This window comes from Chlamydotis macqueenii, chromosome 2 (genome assembly GCF_036417535.1).
Source record: "Chlamydotis macqueenii isolate bChlMac1 chromosome 2, bChlMac1.mat, whole genome shotgun sequence".
NCBI classification, from domain to species: Eukaryota; Metazoa; Chordata; class Aves; order Otidiformes; family Otididae; genus Chlamydotis; species Chlamydotis macqueenii.
In genome coordinates this window covers 132986043-132995530 of record NC_141557.1, presented here as the reverse complement: position 1 = coordinate 132995530, position 9488 = coordinate 132986043, and positions in this window count along the sequence as shown.

Sequence of the window (9488 nt, the reverse complement as noted above, 5' to 3'; positions counted from 1 at the left end):
AGGATGGACAGCAACAGAGTGCCATGATTGACTGGGCCTGTGAAATGAGTTTCCATTTGAATGTGGCTTTGTTTTGCCAGCTTGTAGGAGTGATCTAAAAATGGTAACTAACAGGCTTGGAAAATGAATTCCAAGCACAAGGCTTGGTGGTGAGCAGGGCTTACAGCTTGATGTGTAAGCCATAGCATTTGGTGGTTTTTGTCTAAGTCAGTCCCACTGTCTCACAGTTCTTGATTATGTGTGGTATTCACCTCGATTTTCCTTCTTCTTTTCTTTATGTAGTAGAGTTAATTAAGCTGTTTTGGCTCTAATGCGGATGCTATCTAGACGAGGACACCACTGTGTAATTAAAACTTCCCAGGAGGCAGAAAGATGAGTCTGAGGACATGATCAGTGTGCCCCCTCAATCTTTTGCATAGGAAAAGAAAGTGAAAAGAATCAGAATGATCTCAAACACTATTTTTCAGTTATTTTCATGATTTTGGAGATTTCATCCTGTCTTCAACAGTGGCAATATGAAGGCAGCTATTTAGGGAGAGCGTGTGAACCTGGCCACTTTGCCCTGCTCACTTGTCCAGCACACGCAAGTGAATTTAAGGTGTGAAAGGGTACATTCTTGCCAATTCCTTTTAGCATGTATAGTCCTATTGTCCGTGAAGAAGAAAAGACAAGGTAAATAAAGACAAGCCATGTGAGAAGCCTTATGAGAAAGGAAGACTGTTGAAGCCTTGTGGGTTTTTTTTCTCCTTCACCAGAGCCACCTCAGGGTGCCTTCCTCCAGCCACCTCAGGGTGCCTTCCTCCAGCTGCTGGTCTCAGGGGTTGTTTCTGCCCTCTGGCCTGCTCTTCTCTCATTTCCTCCTGCTCTGCTCTGGGTGAGGGATCCATATGGTTTGCAAGCTGGGAGGCTGCAAGCAATGCACCATGAGCAGTGAGAACGGAGTTCACTGTCAGCAGACCAGGCTGCTGAACTACAGTCCCTGTTAACATTCAATGCAAAATTTCTACATTCAATGCGTAGCACCTGGAGGTGCTCGGGGGGGAAGCCCATAAACATCATATTGGAAGGTCCCAGCGTGTTCCCCGGATTTGATAAATGAGTATGTGCACCTTCCAAAGGTTGTCCAATGAGTGTGAGACAGCGTAATTGCAGTGAGGTGGCAGTTGCTACAGAAATGGGTCACTGGAAAAGCCAAGCGATTAGGCAAGTGAAAATGATGGAAATCATCGATGTGTAAACTGACTTCCTAAACATCCACACCTCCTCTTATTGTATACACTTGTGGGCAGATAGATGGAGTGTGTAAATAGGTGGAGTATTTATCATCAGCCAGTTTGAGTTGTTATTTTTTAATTTTTTTTTTTGGGGGGGGGAGTGTACATCCTCTTTAAAAATGAAATAAATGACCACTTAGAGACAGAGGAAACTTTGCTAAAAGGTCTGTCTTCCTCTGGCCTTATTTATTATTTAGTCCTTCAGCGGATGTATTTCATACTGCAAGGCACTTGGAGACTCTAATTTGAAAGAAATATGCTGCACAATATTGAGCTTCCTCACAGGGGCAGGAAACATCTTCAAAAGTTAATTGCTTTTTCACAATTAAATAAATGTCTTCATTACTACTCTGTTCAATAAGGAAAAAGAATGTGCAGCATGTCTTTAATTTCTTCAAGAGGCATGCTATATGGGTAGCCTGATTGCCCTCTCTTCTTCTGTTTGGATACCCGTGAATACTTCACACCAATGAGTTGACTCTGACTGTATCTTGGTACATGCAAGAAGAGAATTAGGTGTGTGGTATTTTCTCTTAATTGGCTGGAGACACAGACCCACATGCTGATTTACTTCATAAACCCTAAGGATAAAGCATAGAAGAGCTGCAAAAGAAACTATGGACTTTGTCCTAGGCTGTTTTAGGTCAACAGTGGTAGATAATGCATTATATAGAAAGCACCTTGGAGACACCACTGTGTACTGCCATCACAAGAGAAATAAAAATCCAGAGTTCAGTGTTCAGAGACAACAGCTGCAAATATTAGTTCATCACCCAGGTAAGCAGGTACTGGCTCCAGGCTGAGCCACAAAACTATTTACGTGCCTCTTTCCTTCACAGCAAACTAAAATACTGCTCAAAAAGCTACTGCAAGGACCACATTTAAATGATTAATTGTCATGGATGTGTTAGGAGGTGAATTGCAGGGCGTGCTGCCTTATGGCTTGTGAACTCACACATTCTTTTATAGCCTCAAACTACACCACCTCTGTGCGCGTGTGTAGGGGCACTTGGTTTCTCCTGGTTGTGTGGAAGGGGGTACATACAAAATCCTTCAGTGGGAGAAGGAAGAAGAGGCAACCGACTGTCTTTTGAGACCTCATTAATAGTGCTGAGGATATTATTATTTATTGGTTTTTTGCATGCTCCCAGGGCTTTACAGAACGGATTAAAAGTTTGCCCTTGGTAGTAGTCCCTCACAGCAGTGCAAAGTGAGTGGCATTAAGTGTAACATGTCACTGCTCCAACCTGGGAGCCCAATCTACTCACCTGGGAGAGGTTTAGAAGGACAAGGCTGTGACCAAAGTTCTGGCTTGCTCTGTGGGGTCCTGCCCATGGAAATCTGACCAGGATCCCACAGCTGATGCCTCTGACTCAGGATGAGGGAAATAAGAATAACTGTGAGATGGAGTGTGTGCTCATGGCTGTGTGAGGGAGAAATGGAGCAGCTGGGACTTGATGCATATGCAAAAGAGAAGGTGAACAAGTGTGCACACAAGGGGCTGGATGTATGTGTTAACAGCTACATTACAGAGGGAGACATGGAGGTTAAATAAATTCAGATTGCAGCTGCTGTACTGCACACCAGGAGTTCTGGAAAGGGCTTTACATTATTTATCTTCCAGTCATTTCCAGTTAGCACATAGAGGCAGCCACCCCGCAGTATAGTACATCAACAGGCCTGCACTGACTTTCCTTTAAAATTGCAAAGGAAAGCCACCTTGCTACCAAGCATGCTAGGAATGCTCAACAGCCTCTGCAGCCATGAAAGGAGCAGAATCCGTACTGAAACCAAGTCTGGCTATTAATCAGACTCATACCAGAAACTCAGACTGTTTATTTAGTGAAGTAATGGAAAGGAAAAATATGTAATGCACAAATTTCAGGAACGTAGGGGGATTTTTCAGCCACTGAGGTTTCACAGCTATTCACCTAGTTTACATTTATGTATTTATCTGGAGAGCTGCTGCTGCGGTGAGGGCTGAGACTGGAGCTCTCAAAGCATCAACCAAGCACATCTTAAGCTGAAAGAAAGAGCTGAGAGATGCAAATTTGAATTGGGGTGTAAACAACTATATGTGGCCCAGCTGGTGTTGCAGGAGGGCAGGGTACTACTCTAAGAAGCATAAGTTCTCCTTTAAGTTACCAGTGAGATAACTGCATGTACGCTGCTTGCAATCAGCCAGCGGTGTTGCTTTACTGTGGCTTACATGCACACAGCCTCAGCGAATGCATGGGCAAATAAGAACATCCTCACACTTGTAGTTAGCACAGGCACTGATGTATAATTCAGGCATAAAACATACAGGCTTTTGCAAATGACACAAGTACCAAGATTTTCTCTTTGATGGGAGAAAAAGTAAAACCAAAACCCTCGCAGGCTGAGGATGGCTGAGTTTGCAGAACCGCAGCTGTGTCTCCTTGCCACTGCTGAGCAGAGAAGTGGCTGCCCCATTGTTGAGAGCTTCTGGTGGAAGTTCAGGTTTGCTGAGCAAGCAGATAAACTCTGTGCTGCTTTTAAACAAACAGATATATGGTAGGAAAGGACCTGAGGAGGCCTGCTTTATCTGTTGTGTTTGGGCTGGAATCAGAAGTACAGCCTGTCTGTTTTGGGGACATTTCAAGGAACGATTTTGCAAGGAGTTTCAAAAGGTACTTCGTAGGCAGGAACTATGTTAAGAGATGTAGCGTAGCTGGCTTCACGATAGTCTGAAGGAAACACTAACTTACACGAGTTGTATCTGATTTATCCATCTTGTGTGTTGGAAACACATTTCTAAGTCAGACAATGATGGAACTGCCTACTGGCTGGGTAATAGCAGCAGGGAGTAGACAGCGTTACTAGTAAAAGTGTAATGAGATGAATGAATCTTTAATCTCAGTGTTTATAGTCTAATTTGTTGCTCTTATTTTCACTTTACATTGGCTAGCTCGGTGAAATGCCTTATCAATGAAAACAGAGAAACGGAGATTTGCTTAAAAGCTTGAAACAAATATTGTCTCTCTCGAAGAGGCTAGATGCTACATTATGGGAAACTATGAGGCTTGAATTTTTGTTTGCAAAATAGGGAGGGAAAAAATGTCTACTGAGGGAATTTAAAGGCAGGAGTTCTATGGCTTGTGTTATGCAAGAGAGCAGGCTTTTGCAATAGTCTTTTTCTGCTTGTAAAATGCAGAAACAATTTGCAGCAGTTTTAGTTATTGGGCCATTGCTTTTTTTCCCCTCCCTTGTAACCTTTTAACTGGACTCCTATATGTTTCTTTCTGTCTCCAGTTCTGGTTTTTTTTTTTTTTTTTTTGCCTGCTTCTAGCAAATTACTTATAATCTTTGTGTTTTGGTTTACCAGTAATAAAGTGGACCTGGTAATACCTAGTAATCTCACAAGAGTATACTGAAAGTTAACTACAATTTGAAAAGCAATCCTAGATCCTCTGGTGTTTAATTACCACATAGTGACTGTATAGCACTGCAGCCTTACAAATAATTTAGTAGTAGTAACTGAAGACATGACCTCATTTTATTCCTAGTATCAGTTTTTAGAATATGAAAATATTCCATTCAGTCTATTTTCTAGAATAGAGTATTTGTAACTGACTAATTAGCAGTTAGTTGACATAGATGTAGTTTAGCTAAAGCTTTATCTACAGTATATTTACTACAGCAATAAAGGTTCTTGCTGCAGATGATAATGCATGTGACAAAGAAAGGACTGTGCTCACCGATCAATATATTTGTGTCATAACTGGAAACATCTCAGAGGCTTGAGAACACACTATCACATCATTCCTGGAGCTATAATTGAGCACACACTATCAAAGGAAGCTATGGTACAAAAGTAAGTAATGAGAAATTAGAAACATTTCTGCTCAGAAGTGAAAGTCAAGAGCAGAGGTGGGAAAGGAGGAGGGAAGGGAGAAATACAAAGTATTCCTAAATAGACATGAGTTTTAGTAACTTCTCAAAGAGGAAAAGTAGTGTCATTAACATCAAATTAACAGTTGCATTTTATCATTGTCTTTCCTGTGATGAAGCTCACAGCATTCATCCATCAGTGTACCCATCTACGCTGAACTTCTTGTATCTCATGAAAATAAGCCTTCTTAGGAGTTTTGGGATCTTAATTAAAATAACTGCATAGGTACTCTTCCTTCACTGGAAAACTATGAAATAACTAAGAGACAGACAAAATCCAAACCCATGATGTGCTCTAGCTCTCCCTCTACTGCCTCTGCAGCGGATTTAACACGGGGTTTGAATTTTTTTTTTAATGTTTATTTTTACTCTCCCCCTCCCCATTTCTATTTATCCCACACTTGCTTGCAGCTGTATGGAGTGGGTGTCAAATGCCACTACAGATGGGAGGCACGAATTCCCAGATAACAGCCTTTTGCATGCACCCAGTTGGATTAGTTACCGGAAACGAGCTCCATGCAGGCGAGTGTCATGAAGCCTGGTCCTTTGATGGAGTGTTTAGTTCCTGTAAGGATTTTGGGATTTGGCCCAGAACAAATAACTGTCTTACAGCTAGATGACCCCTGTGCAGTGCTCAGGGCAGCTTCACTATGGTGGATTACCCAGCTGAAGACCTCCAGGTTCTTTTGGAGACATCTCCAACAGCCCTGTCCTGAATGTATCAACACCCAAACGATTACAACTGCAAGGTAATTATCTTCTACAGCATGTAGCCAATTCAGAGTTTAACTCCCACTTGCAAAAGTGACCTTGAACTTGGAGACAGTCAGGCATTTAAAGAAGCAGAAAGTCATCTGCAGATATTTTCAGCAACTTACTGCACTTAGCTTGTGGTGAGACAGGAGTCTATGGGATTTTAGAATCCCACTAGGCATCTGCTTCTTTATCCCAGTGCATACATAGGTATGGTCTTGACCCGTAGACACTAAGAGGTGTGAATGACTTATTTTCCACGAAAGGCTTTTAGCAGGAAATATATTAGTCAAAACTACAATCAGCTGATACCCAACCTTAAAGAGGCACTTACATGTTCAGTGTCTCTTTTTGACAGTACAGTTCACTGGGCACAGGCAATTCTGCTTTTGGGGATTTCTAGCACTGCCTCGGTGGGACATATTGCATAGGATTTCTGACCCAATGTATGCCCCTTTTTGGCTGCCAGGACTTTGATCTAGCACGTACTTTCAGGGTTGTGCCTGGTGCATCAGGCAATAACGTAAAGGCAGGGAGTGTGCTTGCTTGTCTCTTTTCCTTCCTCTAATATTCCACTGATACTCACCTAGGATATGGGAACTATAGATTCATTGAGTAGCCACACCTTTTATTTACCCGTCATACTGATGGTTCAGTACATGCTTGTCTCTCCTGCTGAAAGGGTTTTGACTTTGCACTTTACAGGAAAGTATCCAAACCAGCAGGTTATGAGGAATGGGCTACCAGGTGAGCCAGAGAGCAGTGCGAATATCGGGGCTGTCGTGAGAGGAGGAAAAAAACACCTCTTGTATTTAGCTATGTCACACTGAATATCTAATAATGTCCTTAGTGGAATGCAGCTGAGCGACTAGGCTTTTCTCTCGCTAAAATGTAATGTCAGACTCTTTTTGATCCCATGAACTATTTTTTCATGCGCAGTGGAACTATTTCCATTGGAGGGACTGAACTTTTTCCTACCCTACAGCAGGGCGCTTCACCCTGAGTTTGGGACAGGTATATGGGAGATAAGAGCTGAATTCCCCGCACAGAAGAGGGAGTTGACCTCAGGTTTAGGTTAACAAAATCCTTCTAGGCACTGAGTTATAAAGGAACTAAGCTGACGGTGCTCTTTTACTGCATTTTGAAATAAAACGTTGGACATTTTCCTTAGGGAGGATTTCTCCCAGAAGACGACTCAAGGCTGTGAATGAATGGAGGACATTTTGTGCCAAGTAAAGTACTACAGCCCTGGCAAGACATGGATTCAGGGCAGATTTCTTCAGCATCTTCTAGAGCTTAAGTTTTGTGACCTATGTGATTCAGGTCTAAAATGCTTTGGGACTTAGCCCTCTCAGTAGATACAGCCCACTCAACACACTTAGAGTTGTACAGTCTTGTGTATGCCATTAGATCAGCATAGCAGCTACCCTGAACTAGTATAACCTACCATCATCTGATCCAGCTCTGTGTACACAGGAATCTGTATCTCTTTGGAGGTAATTGCATTTGTGACTACAGCAGGAAAGCTAAAGGGCAGCAAGGTTCTTTGAAAAATAATTAGTTGTCTTAAATCTGGATTCTTCAATGACCTTGGAAGTATGTATTCTTTGAAACCCTGGCCTTTATTCATTTCTGACTGCCTTGCCTGTCATTTGCAATAAACAGCTGATCTAGGGGGAATATATTTTAAAACTGGGCTCTGCCTGCACAGCGGGAGATCTGGCCTATCTGTATGGCAGAGCACTGGCTCTGTTGTAAGAGTGAAAATAAATGTGACATACAGATATAACGTGAGCTGCTTCTGTGTTTGCTGCTCTACTCATATTCCCATACAATAAATGTCCCTTGCATAGGACAGGCCCAGCCCCACTCAAGACAAAGTATTTTGAAGTCCTGTATTTAGGTAGGTAGTCTCAAATTCGAATAAGCTTGAGTTCTATACATGTATGTGTTTGTTTTTGTTTTTGTAACTTACTGGAAGAAACAAGAAGTCACAGGCACAAAGCTCAGTAGCTCCGTACACCCCTAGTCCCCTTGTCCTTCACTTTTGTCCTTTTTCATAAAGACAAGAAGACCTTCAGGACAGATTCAATATTTTTTTTCTCAGTTCATGTGTTTATATAATATAATAAAATATAAAAATATAGATTCAATACAGCCATTATGATCATAATTGGAACCTGTAGGCAATATTCATACTACTTTTAATAGGCATTGGTTTGAGTAACAGATGCTCATTACGACGATTCATCTCCATGCTCCTCAGGGCTGTGTGTAAAAAGGCAATACGGCATCGTATTTGGAGATGGTGCATTTTGAGTGTCTCTTTGGACAGGACAGCTGGGGACCTGGTTGGGATCTGATCCCACAGGTAGCCCCATTGCCACTTTGAGTGGGCCATAGCTGCTAGGCAAATTGAACTGCAGGGGGGAGCTGGGAAAAAGGGATTTCTAAACTTAGACACCAAGATCAGCAAAATGAATGCAAGACTGTGTATGTTAAGGCTACACCTGTGCTGAACCGGGCATTCCTCAGCTGGGCAGGTGGTGAGCGAGTCAGCAGTGGTCTACTCCAGTCAGACTCAGGTGGGCTGGTGGAAATGTCTATGGCAGAGGATACTGAACCAGCTCTCCAGGTAATACTCCTTCCCTGATCCCTAGCTCTTGCTTTTTGGGATGTGCTGGTGACATATCCCTGCCCGTAAAAAGAAGCAGTGAAATGCTGACAGCTTCACTGCTCTGCAGGTTGGTTTCTGATAGGAGTTTCAGCCCTGCCAGGGCTGCTGCTCATGTAAAGTAGCTACAAAAGGGGGCAAATTTTAATGCTGGTGATATTCTTCCACTGTGATTACAGATCACGTATCACGTATCAGCTGCTCAGTGGGAAAGCTTACGGCTTCAACTTGAGTACTGTGGGAAAAAAATCTATTCTTTTATTTTCTTTAGAAAAAAAAAAAGCAGACATACCTTCTCAAATATCTATTTGAGTCTATTTTTTTGAAACAGTCATAAAACATAACTGAGATGTAGGATGAGCTTGTGGTGAGAATCAAATATCTGAGCAAATTAATTTCTGTGCTATGAGATGAAACAAGCTATAAACTTGCAGGGATATATTCTGATCTACTTGCTGTTTTTTATGGCACCACTGTAACAACTTCCTGCTGTAGCTACACAGATCCTAGAATATAAGGAAGCGTTTCTTTACCCTAGCAAAAGCTCACGTTTTTCAGCTGCCTGGTAGATTGCAAAATACCTGGATTTGCTGCTGTTGTTTGTTATCCAAAGCAAGGACATCCTGAGTTGGCACCTCCTGACTCTCCATTGTGCTGTGCTTTAGCATGTGACCCTGCATGCTGAACGCTGGTGACAATTTGGCTATTCACACAGCCCCACGCCGTGGAGGCCTTGCTGCTCGTTCTGCACAAACATTGATCTTTTCAAACAAACAAATCCATAAATGCCAAGGGCAGGGATTTGAAAAGGGTGGAGTAAAAGATCTATTTGGTAGCATAATATTCTTGGTAGTCTTAAAAAGCAGCTTGCTGGG